At 38.6% G+C, this 21,640-nt stretch overlaps 1 protein-coding gene across 2 annotated transcripts in view; it reads left to right on the forward strand.

Moving 5' to 3' along the window:
* The first annotated feature begins 15,468 nt into the window (after positions 1 to 15,468).
* Positions 15,469 to 21,640, forward strand: part of USP53 (ubiquitin specific peptidase 53) — a 66,677-nt gene continuing 60,505 nt past the window's right edge. The window contains exon 1 of one of the 2 annotated variants that reach the window (XM_025466011.3): positions 15,469 to 15,766. The gene's annotated coding sequence lies outside the window, so the exon portion shown is untranslated. Of the gene's footprint in view, positions 15,767 to 16,718; positions 16,985 to 21,640 lie in introns of those variants that run through there. The other variant, XM_035709779.2, reaches the window with a different exon arrangement.

Here is a 21,640-nt window from a genome sequence, read left to right on the forward strand (position 1 = left end):
GATGGAGAAAAGAGTTGGAAAGAGTTCCTTTCTGGTGACAAAGATAAAACAGCATGTCTGGATAAAGCCTTTTCATCAGCCATTCTTAGAATTTCTAAACTGCTTTGTATTTTTTGACCAGCATTGAATCACTAGATAGCTATTCCAGATGACATTCTCCAAAGATAGTTGGGTTACTGTATTCATTTGGTATTAAGTCAAGGAGACAGGGAGACAATGACTCAATGAACGTCAAACTAGTCTTAATCTCTCTCCAGGGTGTACCTGGAATTTAAGCTCCATAAATCCCAAAGCTGTGTGTTGATCAGGTTCAACCTTATGTATGCATTTTTTGAGCAGTAATAACAAAATATATGCTAACATACATATACATGTACATATATATGTACATGAGAGAGATGTATAATTTGAATTAGTAGCTTTTTTTATTTTGCTGAATCTTTAAATTCTACTTAAGTCCTTAAATAGTAGGGAGTATATGCTCTAAGATGCAAACAAAAACAAAAAAATGAAAGAGCACAAAAGCATCTGAAAGCTATGTAGCATACAACAATCATGAGATATGTGAACATTTTGATATAAAAGATTCAAATTAATATAAAGTTATAGATATGTCTTGAAATATGATTGAGGGAGTAGATCTCATTAGAGCTAGTAAAAATAAGTATCACTTTTTCCTATTTCAATTCAGTTAAGAGTTCTGTGATAGATGTTAATGCCAGAGAAGGAGTGTTTCATCCATAGAAAACTAGGCACCAGAGTTAAGTTCAGGAAGGAGAGTAGATAGTAAGGAAAATGCCACATAACAACATTACATACTTACAAAAGAATCTGTATATGTAGTGTTGGAATTGGTGGTTGTTTTAATCATCCTCTAGTCTTGTAAGCAGAGAAATTTTTAATTTTTTAATTGCTAATGAAACAATGCAATCACTAGAAAGTAGTAATATCAAAATATTGTATTAATACATACTGAAATTATAGAGAATTTGTATAACTTAAAATATATCTTTAAGATAACTTAGTTTTATTTAAGTTTGATGTTTATCTGTTTTAAAATAATAATATGCCATTGTGGGTCCATTTTTAATGTTTTAAAAAATGAAAATTAGTCATATTGTATTATGCACTATGATGAAATGATTTAGGGTTTTTTTAAAGACTTTATTTATCTATTCATGAGAGACACACAGAGAGGCAGAGACATAGACAGACGGAGAAGCAGGCTTCCTGCAGGGAGCTGATGAGGGACTCCATCCCAGGACCCTGGGATCCCAATCAGAGCCAAAGGCAGACACTCAACCACTTAGCCACCCAGGCACCCCTGATTTAGTTTTAATTAGCAATTTGAAACAAGTTACTATTTCTCATTAAATTAAGTTTTATTGCATGATTTCAACTATCTCCAAATAATTAAACTGTATGCTCAATGTCACCATTCTATCAAACACCGAAAGGGGGCCCAGCAATTAAATATGCTAGCTAAAGAACAATACTCACCACCACCCCCAGCACCATAAAGGAGTATTTATAAAGGGAAAATCTTAAGTGTTTTTTCTTTTTTTTAAGATTGGGTAGAAAATGATGGAATAACTCTCTGTTCACTATTGTATTTCTTCCTTTCCTGGAAGTGTCTATTAATTCTAGCTCAGCTGTCTGACACCTTTAGAAATGCCAAAATTTCACACTCTGGTTGCTACACAATCAAGAATTTGAAAGGAATTCTGAATAGGTTTCCATTGACCTGAAAAACAGCTAAATCTTTCAAAGTCTGAAGAAATGTGATAGTCTATTTAGAACAGCAGACAGACTGCGCGGCATCTTTTCCAGCCACATTTGTGTACATGAAAAATGGAATAAAGGAGAAAGAAAACTAAAAGAAAAAGTAAAAGAATAAAAATAACTTTTGTTGATGGACTTCTAAATGCCAGGCACTGTACTCATGGTTTTAGAAAGGATACTCAACAAACATTTGTAAAAAGTATTCTTATTAATTATCCTTCAAGGAAAGTATTATAAATAACCTCAACTTTATATACGAAAACTGAGCCTTAGAGAACTAAAGTGATTTGCTTAATTCTAGCTCAGAAGGGGAAGAACTCGGTAAGTCTGGATCTAAAATATATGCTCTAGTCATTGTTTATCTTCTCTTTCTGAATAAAATTCAGCCTTAAGCTATTTTATTACATTAGACAAAATAATAATAAATCTCCATTATCTTAATTTGGGGTAAATACAGCTATAAACTAAATAATTTCAGAGTCACCCTTTAAAGTCACTCAGGCACTCATGATCAAAGGAGGCTGTGCTTTTAGGCTGTTGAATATGAACTCAATAAAGCAAGCAACATGCATGTTTAATTTTGAAATTTGAGAAACACAAAAGCAAACTCTGATTAAATTTTCTCATTTCAGCTCAGCATCATGCATTCTTTTGATCTGTGTAATCTTTCTTTTCTTTCTCCTGTAGAGGCAAAGGAAGAACCAACAGGAAAGAAAGGAAAGAAATGCATGACACTAAGAAACCACAAGATTGAAAGAAGTCATCTAGTGTGATAATACACCAAAGCCATTCCTTTAAAGAAAAATATTTTCTACTTTTCAAAACTTTAGAGGATAGTCTCTCAATTTCCATTATACTGTTCAACAGACTTCCGGATCATGAAATTATATCCCCTATTTTATGTAAGCCAATTTCCTGATGATCAGTTGGCCAATTGTTCTCTTGATAATAACTAGAGTTACATTAATAACTAGAGCTATGGTTAAAAACCATGGCTTTTAACTCTGCTCCCTTCAATAATTTCTCAAAGTTAGGATTTTCCATTTCTTAATTCACTATTGAAAAGCACTTGATAATTAAAAATAACTAATTACTGGCCATTACAGAATCAAGACAAATATAAACAATAATTTTGAGCCCAAGTGGCCATTTAATGAATCCATTTAAACTTTTACATTTTCTAAATAGATCCATTTATAAATGTTTTAGCAGCTTGGAAATGGAGGGAGCCAATTATTCTTGCAAAGGCTAATGTGGAGCAAAATGTCCAGTCGTGAGTATGAAAAGAACATCCTGAACTTTCCAACTCCGGGCACAGCTGTACCAGCAGACTTATTAATTCTGGAATTTCCTCACTCTGCTGCTTATGCAAGATAAAACTTACATGACATCATTGCAGTTTCTCAGCCACAACTGCTTTTTATTAAGCTTAGGAAAGTATTGCTTTGAATGCTTCTTTTCTTACGAAAAATACTTTCGACCTCCTCATGCTCTATTCTGTAGGAAGAAGGGCTGTTTGCTTTCTATGAAAGGTGGAAGAGTGCCAGCTTTTGCCCAAAGAACAAGCAAAGGGAATCTACTGATCAAAGCACTTCACAAATATATCAAAGAATCTTTGGAAATTTATAATACTTAAAAACATTAAACTTCCCAGAACTAAGAAAAAAATATGTAAAGTTGTGTAAAGATTTCCAGAGCTTAAGCTGGGTGTTTTAGATAAAGAACAGGGTGTGTCTATTTGAATTTAGATAGAAGGGCTACATTTTAACCCACGATAGAATTTTTTTCTGCTTTCTCAATATAATGTGATATCAGTAGGAAGATTTGGTATATATGGACAGGAAGGGGGGAAATGCTAATTTTAAGAGGTTATAGTTCAGATCTAAAAAAGAATGTGCTTATTTTTCTGTATTGTGTTATATTTTGAAACACATTTCAGTGACAGCATAGGCACTGTAGGGGATGGAGATGTTTCAGGAAATAGGGCCGGAAAAAGTCAGAAGGAAAAAAGATAAACTCAATGCCATACCCTATTTTAAAAGTGCTGATTAAAGAACAAGTATAGAAGCTGCAGCACTAGCAAAATAAATATAAAAGAATGAGGCAAAAAAAGGAATGCCAGAATGAAGCAGGCTGAGGGGAAATACAGGTTTGCCTGGATAGGAATTAATTGTGTTATTCAACACTTTCTGCAGGCTTTTCGGCATATCTTTTGGAGTAGTTCTGATTCTACATGTACACAATTGTCTAATGTGAATTATCACCCAAACAGTTACTCTCAGAACATTTTCTATATCATTTACTTACAGATAACATAAAAGCGATTGTTTTGAAGGTGCCAGCTGTCTGCTGATCTACCACAAAATGTAATCATGGTTACATGGTAATCATGTAATCTCAAGCAATTTACTTCACTCTGTAAGTCAGTTTTCTCCAATTCTTCATGTGGCTCAAGTGCTACCTCTGCCTGAGACCTTCCCTAACCACCCTTATTTCAGAACATATATTTCTAACACCTTATTGTACTTTTTTAAAAAAGATTTTGTTTATTTGAGAGAGAGTGCACACATGAGTTGAGAGGGAGGGGGATTCCAAGCAGGCTCCATGTCCAGTGTGGAGCCTGATGTGGGACTTGGTCTCAAGACCCTAAGATTTCCAAGCAGAAATCAAGAGTCACACACTTAACCAACTGAGCCACCCATGTGCCCCATTATTGTGCTTTCTTAAGTAGCACTTACTACTCTCTGACTTAATATGTTGGTCTGGATCTTCTGAGAAGCAGATGCCAAGATGGGGTTAAATGTGAAAAAATTGTATTAGGAAAAATGCCCTCCAAAGTGATATGGGGAAAGAGTCTAGAGTGTTGGGAGAGCCAAGAGACTTCAAATGGAAGTGCATTGACTTGTTCCACACTGCCATGCAGTCGAGGAAAGATACAGCAAATCTACTGGAGGATCCTTGAGCCAAAGTCACCTGCAGGAGAGGCCCTGTGTTTCCCTGAAAAGGTTCTGGCTTTGTGTCACTGTCACAGTCAGTCATTGGCTGGGAGCAGACTGGAAGGCAGCCTAGGCATGAATGCAGTGATGGAGGTCTGTGCACCAGAACTGGGGCCCTTGGGCAGTAATGTTGTTGGACATCAGCAAGGTGCACTCTTATTGCCCACCAAACATATGTATTTGTTTCTTTATTGTTTATCTTGCCCACCAGAATAAATGTTCTCCCAGGGCATAAACTTTGCCTTTTTTATTAATTGCTCTCCCTTTTGTGCCTGGTACATAGTAAAGATCAACAAAATTTTGTTAAATGAATAAATGTATCTGAATTATGGGATAATAAATGTATATGAATTATGGGGATAATATTAGTATCTTAAAAATAAAATGCACTATAAAGTATACTACCCCATACATGGTAAGTGCCCAATAAATGTTGCAATTGTTATGAATATAATAAAAATTTATCAACATCACTAAGAAATCAAAGGCATTTAGAACTAAGTTAGATGAAAGGTTATGTTGAAATCCTTTGGGATAAATATACTTGGATCTGATTTGGAACTAATATATGTTGAAGCAAGGAATTTATTAAATATAGACATAGTCAGAAACACTGAAGTGGTCTGACTACTTTTTTAGGATAAGCATTAGTATTAGCTCCATTCTCCAGACTCAAAATTGCAGTTAAGATAGCCTTTTTTGGATCTTGATAGAATAGTCTTACTTCCTGTTAGCCTTCACATATTTTGTATGTCACTTAAGAATTTTTTTTCCTAGTGTGTGGGCTCTATTTTCTATCACTACCAGAAGGAGAGCCAGCTCGGAATCCACAGTCAGGACAGAGCCACATGGCCCATGGCTCACCAGGGCCCACATTCTCCTAGCCTGCCTCTGTGCAGGTATAATACAAGGGGCCTGCATAACAAAGGTGGGGGACCTAGAGGTTTTCACTAATCACTTACAGGTTTTTGAGCCCTCCTTAAATGAGCTCCCAAACCAACCGCTTCCCATAGAAACTCAGACACCCTGGTGGGTGGATCAGGTGGGCTCTGATCTTTTGTTTCAATCTAAGCTTGTTCCAAATCCTCTCCAGGGCCATTCTCCCCATAGAGAAAGTGATGGCAAAATTAGGTTGTGCCAGTCTGTTATAAAACATGTGCTTCTGAAAATTTTTACTTAAAAATGCCTTGTAAAAGTCAGCCATTTCTTCCTCATCCAGTGCCGATTTTGGGCCTCATTCCACTTCAGTTCCCAGGCCTTTAGCTTGTGGTCTGGCATGGACAAATTATTTTGTCTTATGAAAAGTCAAATGCTGTTTTGCACAGAACTGTTAGTTCCATCCTTCTGTTTCTTAATTCTCTTAGCTTTTGTTCCAATGGTGATTCAACTTTCTAAGATGTCAAAGTGAACAAATCAAAGGTTTGCATTTTTATCTGGGATTCCTATCCAGTCATGGCAAGATGTTCTTGGCAGAATCTTGAGACCCTGCTGCGCGCCATCCTACTGCTCCGGGTTGGGGGTAAGCTGAGAGCCGGCATCAGTGAAGTTGCTGAAGTAAGGAGGGAAAAAATTCCTGTTTGGATAGCGAGGCCATTGTGCCCCAGGCAGCCTGTCACTTATGCATTTTTAAAAATCAATATGGTGGATACTTTTCCTTGATCAGTGTACTCTTCAGAAAGCACATCACACAATCAGAATGGGGTTCCCATGGAACTGATGGCTATATAAGCCTTTCTTTTTTTTCCAACTAAAATGATTTTCATTTAAATTCTTTTTTTTTTTTTGTTAAAGATTTATTTATTTATTTATTTATGATAGACCTGTTTGGAAAGTTTCAAATCAAGGAGCATATTGCCTCTGGGGCACCTGACTGGTTTAGTCATTGGAGTCTGCATCTCTTGATTCTGGGTTGTGAGTTTGAGCCCCATGTTGGTGTAGAGGTTACTTAAAAATGAAATTTAAAAAAAAGTCATATTGCCCCTAGACTTTTTTAAGATTTTATTTATTTATTTATTTGAAAGAGAGAGAGCACAAGCAAGATGAGGGGCGCAGGGAGAAGCCAATTCCCCACCAAGCAGGGAGCTCCATGTTGGACTCCATCCCAGAACTCTGGGATCATGACCTCAGCCAAAGACAGACGCTTAGCCAACTGAGCCACCCAGGCACCCCTTGCCCCTGGATTCTAATGTTTTGGTGAATTATCTCTAGAGTATGGTGAATAAAAACAATCACTCCCATTCCCTTTGGGGGGTGGGGGGCATGAGGTGGGGGAGTGGGAAAGTGGGGGAAATTCCTGCCTTGCTTAAATAAATCAGGCATCTGGAGTTTATAACCAGAGGAAGGATTTGATTCCTCTATAAGCCGATGCTAAAATAATGAAAAATTCACCTAAATGCAATGTACCTGAAATAATCTTTTTTCTTTTCCATGTTACCTTGTAAAAGCAGGCGGGAATACTTCCCAATTTTCACTCTCAAGCTTAATTTTAAAACTCACTTTCTAATATCCATTTTACCTTAATTCTACCTATATGAAAAATCGGGGCTAATGAAAATTCTACAACATAGCTGGTTTGCCTTAGGTCCCAGGCCTCCTGGGCAAGGCTCTGTTCTGGGCCATACAGCACTCCAGGATCAGCACCTATTTTGGAACATAAAGTCAAATGTGAACAATGGCCATACTTCTTTAAGAAAAATATTCTTCACTTCTGATACATAGAAAGATTGTTATAAACTTCTATTGTTTATAAACTACCCAGTCTATGATATCGTTATAGTAGTCCAGACAGATGAAGACACATAGCAACACAGAAAAATCATCATATTCTCAGATGCATGTATGTATAAATGTATCAGTTATGGTTAATGATTATAATTATCGAATTATTAGACTATGCAATTTGTACAATTCCATACCCTGATGTTTACTTAATCGTTCTCTTGTTAGCATAGCAAAGGACATTAATATTTTAAACATAATAAGCACAGAACAAGTTATTATATTGCCAAATATAATCTACTAGTACTATGTTAATAGGATAATAAAACATTCTCTTTGGTTTAAATAAACAACCATCAAAGAATTAAAGAACTTTAGATACTATCTTCAAGTATTCTAGATCAGTTCCCTCATTTACATAATGGAAACTTAGAGAAGTTAAGAAACTAGCTCAATCTCACATTGCATATCTAAAAGTAGGACCCAAGAATTCTGCTTCTGATCTCATATTCCTCCTCCTATCTTATTCTCTCTCTCCTATCTCAGTTGAGAGCATAGTCATTCACATCTATTCACATACTTCTGATGTTATACTGGAATGATTTCATATTTATCTATAACTATATGGATAGAGACTTACATAAATTTGTACATCTTATCATTAACCATAGAGAATTAAAACTGTGAATAGGGGTAATGTTAGTAAAATGTGGAGCTAAAGAATAAAAGCCTTTTTATAATGTTAGGAAGTTTTTAATCAGTGAAAAATAGTTAATATGATAATGTCAAACCAAAAGAATATTTTTTCTAACTGGAAGGCAGTAAATTTCCACATCATACTGAAGGGTGAACTGCTCCTTCTATTACAAACCTCCTGCTCACATCTTTCAAACTATAATTATGTTCTGTTAGGGGGTCTAGAAATCAATTTCATTGGTTATGATCAGAACATTTTTAAATGAAATAGAAAAGAATAAAATATCAGAGTGTATTACTCACAGTAATATTGTTTTAAGAAACCACTGATTTTGCTTTATACATGTCCATAAGAACAGAATCATAATATAAAATATACTGCTTTCTCTAGGTTGCAGTCTGTGATGTTTGAAAGCTATTGTTCTACCTACTGCTAGCTGCTGTTTGAAATTTAAATGTCAGCACAGTTTTTAGCAACTGAAATGGCTTTTCTTCATTATGTTAAAACTATTACAACTAATTCCATAGAGTTACTCAGAATAAAAGAATTTGAAACAGCAACAGAACAAAACTTGTGGAACACAATTTAATCAGAAAACTTTGATTTTAAAATGTACAAAGTGTAGGGCACCTGGGTAGCTCAGTCAGTTGAGTGTCTGCCTTTGGGTCAGGTTATGATCCCAGGACTTTGGGATGGAGTCCTGAGTCTAGCTCCGCACTCAGCGGGGGAGGTCTGCTTTTCCCTCTCCCTCTGCTCCTCCCCCTGCTTGTGCTCTTTGTCAAATAAATAAACAAAACCTTTAAAAAAATAAAATAAAATGTACAAAGTCTTTAACATATTAATATTCCTGGGATATTATTTGCCAAGAGTTTGATTGTTTTCCCCAAAAACAATTTCAGCTTTAGGGCTTGTCTTATAGATAAGAAAATGAATGACTCAAGAACACTAATAGTTGAGAAATAAAAATAAAATTAGTCCTTTAGAATTTCGGCTTTATATGTACCTATAATTCTTTTAAGTATTTCTACCACTGAATATTTTCCAACAATCTTATCACTCTATTTTTTAAAATGTTGTATGTCTTTTGACTGTGAAGTGAATTTCAAGAAGGAAGTTCAACTTGAAAACACTGGTGCCCTGAATATTTTTGTCATCTTTACAAAGAAAAGTGCTCTCCAGGGCAACTTCCTTTGGATTCAGTGCTTCAGCCAATATGCTAGGAGCAAAAGATATGGTGTTATTCTACTATTGTATTTCTTAAAGAACTATTTTAAAAACAAGTCAGTCCAAGACGTAAAGTGTGTATGTGTGCACACGCACGTGTTTATGCGTACACGCATGCGGCTTAGATTTGTTAGCTTCCCAGGGGTGAGAAAATAAGTTTGGTAAATTTCCAAATATCTTAGTATTTTTCATAAAGAAGTCAAAGTACAACCATAGTTATCACAATTTAGAAAAAGAAAATCTTTACTTGTGAAATGCTCTGGACTTCCTTCTTATATTCCCCTTCTCTTGTCTTTCAAAAGGACACAAAGGGGCAGCCTGGGTGGCTCAGCGGTTTAGGGCCACCTTCAGCCCAGGGCGTGATCATGGAAACCGGGGATTGAGTCCCACATCAGGCTCCCTGCATGGAGCCTGCTTCTCGCTCTGCCTGTGTCTCTGCCTCTCTCTCTCTCTGTGTCTCATGAATAAATAAAATCTTTAAAAAATAAAAAAAAACAACAAAAGGACACAAAGATGACAAGTATGTTTATCACCAATACTTGAATATAGAAAAACTTTAATTGTTCTTTATTTTTAAAAATTTTATTTATTTGACAGAAGGAGAACACAAGCAGGGAGAGCAGCATGCAGAGGGAGAGGGAGAAGCAAGCTCTTTAGAGAACAGGGAGCTTGTTGTGGGGCTCAATCCCAGGACCCTGGGATCATGACCTGAGCTGAAGGTGGACACTTGACCATCTGAGCCACCCAGGCGCCCCTCATTGCACTTGAAGAAACAAAAGAGTACTGTCTTCTATGAAACCTCAGAATATTTCAAGGAAAATATTTCACACAGGCCAATTCCAAGTGTTTCAGAATTGGGTTTCAATTCTGGTTCTACTAGTGTCCAGCACAAGCTTAGGTAACTTTACTTCCCTGAACTTAAGTTTTCTCATCTGTACAATAAGAGACTAATTTCTTTTTTTTTTTAAGATTTTATTTATTCATGAAAGACACAAGGTGGGCGGGGGGGCAGAGACACAGGCGGAGTGAGAGACAGGCTCCACTCAGGGAGCCCAATATGGGACTGGATCCCAGGACTTCGGGACCATGCCCAGGGGCAAAGGCAGATGCCCAACCGTTGAGCCACCCAGGTGTCCTGAGAGACTTTAATTTCTAAGATCCTTTCTAAGATTCTAAAGAACCTTGTATGTAAAACATTTCATAAAACTTGTTTTATAAAAAATTAAGGAGAAAGGATTTTTTTAAAAAAGATTTTATTTATTTATTCATGAGAGACACAGAAAGAATCAGAGATATAGGCAGAGGGAGAAGCAGGCTCCCTGCTGGGAGCCTGAAGCAGGACTTGATCCTAGGACCCCAGGATCAGACCTGGGGATGTTCAACCACTGAGCCACCCAGGTGCCCCATGGAGAAAGGATATTTATGCATAAACGGAAATTGGGCTAGTTGAAAAAAAATTTTTGGTGTCATATTTTTTCAAAAGTTGACAGGAAAAGTACATCCTGGGTTCAGTTTCATGGATGTATATGAAGCCTGTTACTGCATTTTCCAGGGACATGTTGATGAGTCCACGGCCAGTGGAGCCTCCTTAGATGAGAGGAAGGCCCACATGGGAAAAAAATATTTTAGATGATGACAGAAAAATGTTTTCCTATTACTGGTACCTTAAATATTATATCCATTTTTGATTTTAGATCAGAGTTCAACAAGTTTAAGCTACAGGCTCATGCATATTTTTGTTCTTTGGCTCTCATCATTTACATTCTACTTGTATTTTAATTTTTCATAGCTCTGACTCATTTATATTTCATCACTACTTTACACTATAGGTTTGATTTCATTTTATTATCATTATTCTTTAGAAAATTCACTATAAGGGGTGCCTGGGAGACTCAGTCAGTTAAGCATCTATCTGCCTTTGCCTCAGGTCATGATCGCAGACCTGCAATCGCACGCAGACTTCTTTCTGGGATTGAGCCCCAAATCAGGTTCCCTGATCAGTGGGGAGTCTGCTTCTCCCTCTTCCTCTGACCCTCCTCTTCCCTTGTGTTCTCTCTCTCGGTCATAAATCAATCAATCAATCAATCAATCAATCAATCTTAAAACAAATTCTTTGTAGGACGATGCCTTCAAAAAATTGAGAGATCTGAATAATTTTAGCTTGAAAAAACAAAAGTATTTTCATGGTCAAACAGTGTCTTATGGAAGAGAATATAGATTTCTGTTGCTACAAAGGACAGAAATAAGATCAGCATGTGGAAATTACCGATAGATTTCAATTCATTGTGATGAAAATTTCTTAAGAGTTATTGTTAAAAAGCAATAGGCTATTGTTAAAAAGGAATAGGCTGCCTCACAAAGCATCAAGTTTTCTATCATGTCAGTATATTTGAACAGAACTTAACCACTGATGGAGACGTCCCTTGAGTGAGTGGGAGGATGGGCCAGATGTAATCTAAAACTTCCCACATCTTTGAGATTGTAATAAAATACATAGTACAGCAAGAAAAACAATACATAAGTTCTTACAGCATTACATTATCATTGATGGCAACAGTATTATTGGTAATCATAATAATAGCACTAATGGCCATAATAACACAGTATAGGACTTTACTTGCTTTTATCTGGGGCAGTATCAAAAGACAGCATATGTAAGTATTATTTCTCATCAGAGTTTTACAGATAAGAAAATTAGAATCTTTCAAAGTGAAATAACATATAAGGGTTATAAAAGTGCCTAAGCTGACAATAACTCAGCAAAAATTAAGGAGGCCACTGCCTAACCAACTGTGGTTAACTAACAAATGTTAACACTGGTATAGGTGAGGCTTAGAAGTATTGGGATGTATGGCTAGTCAAGTTTTGGCTAAGGAAGAGCTGGCTAAGATGCTAAGGATATTGAATTTGACCTTCTGATGTTTAACAAAATGTTAAACATTTTGAGGAGTCTACTGAGCACTCAACTCACGAATTTCCTATTTTATAAGAGGATAGAGAACTTTCAGGGACTCTCTTCTCTTTTGCACTTCCTCCCCTATCTATATTATTCTTTCAGACCACCTACTCCAAATAGCAACATAAACTACCACAAGCAGCTCTGAGCTAGCTCCCATCTTTACTTTTGTAACCAGAGAAAAGATCCAATTTGAAGCTCCTGTGAAAGGATGCTGATTAGCCTAAATCGCCCATACATCAATCACTGGGCTAGTAAAGGGTGAAATATCCCACTTGGAGTTATTCCCACCATGTGGCTAAATTATTATTAAAACTTGTGGTTGTGTTATTATTAAAAGCAGGAAAACACATTCCTACCTACAAAGTTTTCTGGGTGGGTTATGTAGAGCAGTATCAATTTTCCTTTTTCCCATCTGTTTGCTTCAGACTGCCCTCTTGATGCTTAACTTGTGACCTTTACATGCCTATCATGTAAAACTCAGTACTTGGATATATCAAAAAGTGGTAGAGAGTTTTTTTTTTAAGATTTTATTTATTTATTCATGAGAGACCCAGAGAGAGAGGCAGAGACATAGGCAGAGGAGAAGCAGGCTCCATGCAGTATCACACCCTGGGCCGAAGGCGGGGGCTAAACCGCTGAGCCACCCAGGGATCCCCCCAAAATTTGAACTTCGAGTATTAACAAAGTGTTCGGTCGGGGTTTAGTCAAATTCTCATGCAGGGTGAACTAAAGGGCATTCTTCTGTAATCCCTAAATGAGGAAAGGAAATACTATGAGTCTTTATCATCCACAGTTCAAATTATTTTTCAAGAGTGGAGATAGGGGTTGACTAGTCAACTACATTTGTAAATAAATAAAGTGCAATATAATTGTTATAATAGAAATAAGTCCCAAAAAGGGTGAAAGAAAGGCAAGTCTGTCTTAGAAAGTTATGAAAGGTTCTATCAAGGAGGTAGGTATTTAATTCAACTGAGAACCAAAGGATCTGGAAAGAATGTGATAGGATCACAGAAAAGCAAGGAGTTCAGAATGGCTACTGTGGAGTAGACGGGCAAGAATGGCAGATGATGTTAACAGTCTGAGGCCAGATCATGAAAGGCCCTGCTGGTGAAGGAAGTTCCTGAAAAATTCTTGGCAAAGGAATATTGCGATCATATTTTCATGTTAGACGAATTATTAATAGAATGTAGTAGGTTGCACTGCAGTGGGAAATAACAAGAGGCTACTGCAATTGTCCAAGGGAGATGAGTCAGGAGAGGTGTTAATTACTAGATGGACCAAGACAGTGAGAGTGAAGATTGAAGAAGCCTGGATTTGAGGGATACTTAAGGAGATAAGTGTCAATAGAATTTGATATTAGGTTAGAGGAAGTGAAGGAAATGTAATATAAGGGTACTCATGGATTTCTGGATTTGGGTAACTACGCGCCATTATCTGAAATAGGGTACGAAAATGGGCTAGTTTCCAGATGGGTGGAGAGAGTCATGGTATCAGGAATAAAGAATGTTAAAGATAGCAATGTAAATTTGAGACCTATGTAAGGTATCTGTGTGATATCCAAACGAAGATATTGTTGCTTAAAATAGTCTAACCTTAAGATATACATCTGGGTGTCCTTGGTGCACTGCGATACCTAGTAGCTAAGTTCATGATGGAAAAGAGGTTACCGAAGGATACAACAGTAAAGTCAGACAGCAAAAGAAAATGGAGAGTTTGGGAACAGCGAAGGCCTTAAAAACATTTAAAATGTAACAGATGTAACCGCAGAACCAAGAAATAATGGTATCAGGGAAACCAAGAGGAGAGTTAATGGTGTTACTTTTTTTTTTTTTTAAGATTTTATTTATTTATTCATGAGAGACAGAGTGAGGCAGAGACACAGGCAGAGGGAGAAGCAGGTTCCACGCAGGGAGCCCGATGTGGGACTCGATCCCGGGTCTCCAGGATCACGCCCTGGGCTGAAGGCGGCGCTAAACCGCTGAGCCACCGGGGTTGCCTAAGTGTTCCTATTTTTTAATGCAGTTTTTTTAAATGCTCCTCCTCCAGAAGTTTAAAATTTCTTGAAGGCGGAACTGTGCCTTAACTTTCACTGTATTTCCTTTAGCGCTTAATTCAGTGAAGGGAATATAGCAAATGCTCAATAAATACTCATCAGTCTCAAGCGAAATGCACCCATATCAATGTAAGATGTTTCCCCTTTCTAATTCTTCAAATAAACTTTTAGTGACCTATAAGCTTACTTAAATCGTCACAACCTGTACGTTCTACCTGTAGCAGCTTTGAAATGAGTTCCGACATTGTGTTTCCTACTTCCGGAGGGATCTTTGCTACTCAAGATGGCAGTGGGGTTTGTTTTGTTTGTTTTTTTTTTTTTTTTAATTCTATTCTTAAAAAAACTATCACAAAACAAAGCTCAGCCCAATTCCCCAGCAGTAGCTGGTAACTTAAGAACTGTTCTAAAGCAGAGTAAGGAGGCAGCCCAATGTTCCTTAACCACAATTGACTATTAACCGAGTCAACACGCTTATTCAAGCTTTCATTTTGTTACTAGTCACGGAACCACCGGTTGGGGAGCAGATGCACTCAAGCCCATCCCTGGAAGCCATTCAGGGCAAGCCGACCGCGGGGATCCGCAGAGAGCTCCAGGAGCTGCGGGTCCGCACGCCGTTTGGGTGCCGGGCGCCACAGAGGGTTCTGCTCGGGTAACGACACCTAACCCGGCCCTCGGTGGGTCCGCCTTCCTGAGCTGAGGAAATCCCTTATATACTGACCAAGAAGCCAGGAGCAATCACCTCCGCTTCTGGAGAACCAGCCCCTCCTTCCTTCCACCACGAGACGGCCACCCCGCGCGAGCCCTTCCCACGAGCGCAGCCCCCGCTCTCGCCCGAGGGGAAACGGGCCAGCTCCGGCTCTCGCGGGATCTCGCGCCTTGGAGTAAGTCAAGCGGATCGCGCGCCCCATCGAACCCCCGCGGGAATACAGCTCGCCGGGTCCGGAACGCCGGGAAGTCGAGGGCGGGGCGGGGTCAGCTCGGTCGGTGAGCGTGGAGGCGGGGCCCTCCGCGGGGAGGCGGGGCGGGCGCCGGGCGGAGAGCGGGGCGGGTCTCCCGGGACCTGTTGATCGCAGGTGCCGCTGCCCCGACTGGCCCTGGGTGTTGGGGCGTGTGCGCATGCTCCTTGCGCGGGGTCGAGCTCTGCGCGGCGAGGCCGGACGCCTCCGCTTCAGTTCCCGGTGAGCGGCGGCGGCGGCGGCGGCGGCGGCTGGTAGTGTCCGCCGGGGCTGGCTCGAGGCGGAGGGCGCCAGCGGGAGGTAGCCCCGCGGAAGTGGAAGGCCCCGTATTTCTTCACCTGGATCGCACACGCTACGCTCGTGAGGAGGGCAGAGCTCCAGGTGAGTCTCCAAAACTAGTCCCTGGATCGAGCCCCCACGACCTGCGACCCCCGCTCCGGGCCCGAGTGGAGACCGTCGTTCCAGCCCCAGACCTTGCCTCTCTCCTGGCAGCCCTGCGACATCCTCTGCCCCCAGCTCCGAGGACTTTTTTTTTTTTTTTTTTTTTACCCGGGTTCAGTCACCCGAGGTCACGCCGCATTCCCGTCTCCTCCTCGCCGGGTCCCGGCCCCGGAGGAGATGCCCGCGGCCGGGCTGGAGGCGTGCGGGAGGCGGGAGGCGGGAGGCGGGAGGAGGAGCCGTGTTTACCGGGTCGTGGCGGTTCCTTGCAGGCGTGTCTGACGGCTGCTCCAGCAGAGCCCGGAGTCCGGCTGCCGGGTCGCTTAGCGCGTTGGGGTTGTGCATATTACTTGGGCTTGGCCCCTGCCCGTCACCTGCGGCGCAGCCACTGCCCCGCCCGAGCCGCAGCTTTTGAAAGGGGTCCGGATGGTTCCGGGGCGCTCCTGGGGGGAGAAGAGAGAGGACTGGATTCGTGAGAATCTTTGGGCTGGTGGCTTCTGGGTGGTAGTTGTAATTTACAAAGTTAATGTGTAGCTTCTAAACGGCGACTTATGGGACGTTTATCAGACTACTTTTAAACATCGTTGGTAACAGGAAGTACTTGTACAGGTGTGCTGGGGAGGCTTTCTGAAGCCTGCAATCCGAGCATGTTCGAGGTTTTGTTATCCTGCTACAGGGTTTTCTGTATCAATGCAGAAGTCTGATTAATGCTTGCAAAATGTACTGCAAGGCTTTATTTGTTAGTAGAGTATGCCAAAATGTTTCCTTATCTGGGGGAAAAATATATATATGTGTGTGTGTGTGTGTGTGTGTATCTCAAAGGATTTTCAAGGCTGCTTGTGAAGGATGTTTGAACTTGGGAAGTTCTGGGTGATTAGACTCAGATTCGCTTTTAATTCTGTTCTTTAAAGAAAAGCATCGTTAGTTCTCAGTATTTAAAAGGAGTTAGCGAGTGCTAACACAAATTCTGATCGAATGTACTTTTGGCTAAACTGAGATGCTTGCTTGTTAGTTTAGTTTTCTATTTTCAGTTCCCTGCTGATGGCCTAGGCTCCTCCATCCTGTGGAAGAGAAATTAAAGAACAAAACTTATTTTGCAAAAGTAATTTGTGATTTATCCGCCGTTGTCTTAAGAATTCCAAATAGACACACTCACTGTAGGTAAGAGTTAATTATAGTCTGGAAAAAATACAGTTTTTGTTTTTGTTTTACATTTTAGAGACTCTTAAAATGAGCTTCTTAAACAATTTGCCTACCTTCATGATTAGCGATAATAAACCATGAAAATGATTTATTTGAATTTGTTCATAAACCCATTGGTGGTTACTATGTGTATTTTTTCCAACAGTGTAAAAATAAGTGACCAAGAACAGACCTTTTTCTCTATCAATTTAAAACCTTTTTATAAATGTGTAGTGTTCATAGAAATTGACACTAATAGTCACTTCATTAATATTATTTTCTCTAGAAGATACAAAACATGTTTTTTTTTTTTTAAAAAAAAAGATAGCTATTTTAATGTGAGGGGGTACCCTATTCCACCTAGTTCTTTTTTTTTTAATTTTTATTTATTTATGATAGTCACACACAGAGAGAGAGAGAGAGGCAGAGACACAGGCAGAGGGAGAAGCAGGCTCCATGCACCGGGAGCCCGACGTGGGATTCGATCCCAGGTCTCCAGGATCGCGCCCTGGGCCAAAGGCAGGCGCCAAACCGCTGTGCCACCCAGGGATCCCTCCACCTAGTTCTATTCCTTAAAAAAAAGAAAATCTCTTTTCAAAAACTCTTATGATTTTAGTATGTACATGATTCAAGATCTTTTGTATTAGTGTCAGTTGTTTCTTTTAAACTGTAGTATCAGGAAATACAGTTTCAGAATTATGATTTATTTATATATATATATTTAAAGATTTTATTCATTTATTAATGAGAGAGACACACACAGAGAGGCAAAGACACAGGCAGAGGGAGATGCAGGCCCCACGCACAAGGAGCCTGATGCAGGACTTGATCCCGGGACTCCAGGATCATGCCCTGGGCCAAAGGCAGGCGCTAAACCACTGAGCCACCCAGGGATTCCCCAGAATTATGATTTAGAAGCTTGTTTTAGTAAGACAAAGAGTTAAAAAATGAAAATTCTGATTTATTTTAGGATGATGTACACATTAAAAAGTCAAAATCAGAGTTATTTTTTCTGTTGAAACGAACTCACTTATGATGCTAGGGAGGATGTTGCTTGCTTTACCCTACAATTTTCCAAAAGTGTGTTTGAAATCCATAAAGTGGTAGATGAAGCTAACCTACCAAGACGTTTACTTATAACAATACTTAGCAGATCTTGTTATTTGACAGCTTTAACTATAAGGTGTTTCTTAATTATAAACCTCAAAGACAATCTACCACAAGGTCGTTTATGTAGTGCATCTGAAAGTATTTTGAGGGATTCCCGGGTGGCTCAGCGGTTGAGCGTCTGCCTTTGGCTCGGGGCATGATCTCCGGGTCCCAGGATCAAGTCCCACATCAGACTCCCTGTGAGGAGTCTGCTTCTCCCTCTGTCTATGTCTCTGCCTCTCTCTCTCTGTGTCTCTCATGAATAAATAAATAAATCTTAAAAAAAAAAAAAAAGTATTTTGAATCCAGAGTGTGCTAGATCTGCTAGGATCCAAAAGATTGTCAGTCTAGCCTACTGGTTCTCATGAGTTCTTGGATTAAGAGAAGTGTACTAATTTATGTCATCTTTGGAGAACTAACTAGAGATTAGTGATGATACAAATGAAGCATTAATATGTTGTTACTAATTTTATACAGATGTAAGGATTTTAGAAATGTTTGTGTTACAAAAGATGCACATAGTGGCAACAAGAAATGAATGCAACGTATTCTACCACAGATAAAATTTCCAAAGGTTATTTAAACTTTAAATAATTTTATATGATATCCTAATCTTGGCAAGTTGTTATGAGTTTCTCTTAAGATAATGGGAATATTATATATATACAGAGAGACTATTTAGGGAAGAAGTGTCTAGTCTTTGCTTTTCTAAGTTAACCCATATCTTCTATCAGGAGTTCTTAAAGCAGGGTCTATGATTAGAGCTGTGGTCTGTGATTAGAACTGAATTTTAATATAATTGGTTTTCTTTGTGATCTTATGATTTTTTTCTTTCTTTCAATCCTATGAATTTTATTTTATGCATTTACAAACATCAGTCTGAGGAGCCCATAGGCCTCATTAGAAGAGCCACCAAAAGTGTCTCTGACATTCAGAAGACTGCTTCACACCATTGCACCTGGTTGAAGAATTTTTGTTTTTGATTAAGTCACTTCAGATAAGTTGCTGCATATATTCATATTTGTAATTCATCAGAAAATAAAATATTATGCAACGTAAACCATATTTCAGTCTCTTAGCTATCATTTCAGTTATCTGAGTTGTAGTTTTGAATCAGTTTGATATTTTTGAATACATTTTGTAAATGTAACTTCTGTTTACTTCTATTTTGTAAATACTGACCTGCAAAAATCAGTTTGAAGAAATACCGTTCCTTTGAAATTTGGAAACCTTTTTACTTTTTGTGATTTTCTGATTTAGCAAATTTATTCAATGAACATTTATTGATCTATTGTTATGCTAGACACTAGAGATTCAAAAATTAATAAGACATTAGTAAAAAATTTGAGTTCTTCCTTATCTGAGCCTTATCTCTGGCTGTTCCCAGTTTTCCCCCAACTGAACTGAGTTTCCAAAGATAAAATAGTCTTTTTTTTTTTTCTTGTACCCTTGCCTTTGCAAGAAGCTGCTTCTCCTCTTCCCATTTCCCTTTCAACTTCCCAGTCACCCATGCTACACCTGTATTTTTCTAATCCATCAAAAGACAGATTATTATTTTGTGTTGCCACTGTTCTTTGATCTGTATCATAGGAAGATCTATATACTGTGTTGCTGTAGCAGGAAGACAGAATAAGGGAATGTGGAGATTATGGTACATGTACCGTCATCTAAGTGTAAGGAAAGTACCATATGGACAGCACAAAGGACGGTAGGCAGGCAGAGGAGCTTTCTAGGGGACCCAGAGACTGGATGAGAGCAATATTCAGGTACATTTTGGGTCCTCTAGCTATTTTTTATAGCTCGATGGATTATGTTATTTATGAATTAAAACTGTCGTTAAGGAAGTTTGGAGTTATTTTCTGAAAAGTTGTACATAGGTTGAATTTTTAAAAATTAAATCTCTGTTGTTTACATTGTTATATCAGTTACTTTCCATTTATTTTTTATACATTGCCTTCTAACGTTTTAACTCAGTTTCTCCTTCTCTAGTCCGAAAGTTTATAGATGAATGCTTAAAATAATAGTGTGATGAATCCACTTGTAAAATGAAGCATTCCCAAACATTTTCTTATAAATTAGAATTTTTCATGTTTTCTTAAAGTAGGATAGCTCTGTAGATGAAATCACTTATTTTCTACTAAGAATGACTTAATAACATATTAAAATTTAGAAATTGGTTACTTTATTGTACAATATATCTGACCTAACTAAGACTATAGTCAGGATTGATAAATCAGTTTAAGGAAATGGGGAAAGATAGCAAAATGAGGTATAAAATATCATGATACAGCTTTTACTTTCTATTCAAATGTTTGTTTATATTATTAAAAATAATTTTACCTCAAAGATAGTGTTGTTGCTATCATAATTAGCTTACATTTATGAATGCTACTATGTTTTGGGCATTTATTAGGTGTTACATACAATGTTTATGATACTTATAACTATGAACCTTTTATGTAATTATAGATTATGTAACTGATAGGATTTTAATGATTGAATAGTTGAGTAATGTTCTCTGCTACTGGAAGTTTTATCAGATGGAATAAGTAATTGTGGGGCACATGAGATCAGAATCAGAACATAGATTCCGTTTTTGTCAAGAACCTATCAGGGCATTCTTTGTCCACTAGATGCTTTATGCCTTGGCTTCTTCTAGACTTCTTAGCCTGTGTAATAAACTCCCCCTCTCATGGTGACCTTCCCTGTTTTTAGGCAAGTAGACTCTTTGAACCCTAAGATTTTTTCCTCCTGTATAGTATGCTGTATAGGCCTGAAATAATCTTACCTCTTCATCAGTAGTCTTGACCTTGACCTAGCTGCCAGACAGGGAAATTGTCCTGAACTCTGATTGCCTAGGTCATTTTTGTTAGGAACACTGGTTTGTTGGTTAAGGTTTCACTTTATTGCCTGAGCTTCCTTCACTAAATATATTTTTTAAAGATTTTATTTATTTATTCATGAGAGACACACACAGAGAGAGGCAGAGATATAGGCAGAGAGAAAAACAGGCTCCATGCAGGGATCCTGATGTAGACTCGATCCTGGGACTCCAGGATCACGCCCTGGGCTGAAGGCAGACGCTCAGCTGCTGAGCCACCCAGGCATCCCCTTCACTAAATATTTAATGAGTACTTACTGTGTATTGTGCACTCGTTTACGTGCCTGGAATTCACTTTACATCCTAAGGTGTTTGGGAGGCAAAATAATAATAATCCTAATAAGTCAATTATATAGTATATAAGATGATGATGAATGCCAAGGAGAAAAGAAAAGGTCAAGCAGGCATGGAGATTGGGAGTGTGGAGTGGAGGTTGTGATGGATTGCAAGTTAGACCTCATTTAGAAAGTGATTTTGAACAAAGCAATCATGAGGGTGGAGCCAGGGAGAAGCCATGTGTGCATCAAGGAGAAGTGTATTCCCGGCAGATGAATAGCCAGAGTAAGGGCTTTAAAGCAGGTGTTTGCATGGCATATTCAGAAATA

This window comes from Canis lupus, chromosome 32 (genome assembly GCF_003254725.2).
Source record: "Canis lupus dingo isolate Sandy chromosome 32, ASM325472v2, whole genome shotgun sequence".
Classification (NCBI taxonomy): domain Eukaryota; kingdom Metazoa; phylum Chordata; class Mammalia; order Carnivora; family Canidae; genus Canis; species Canis lupus.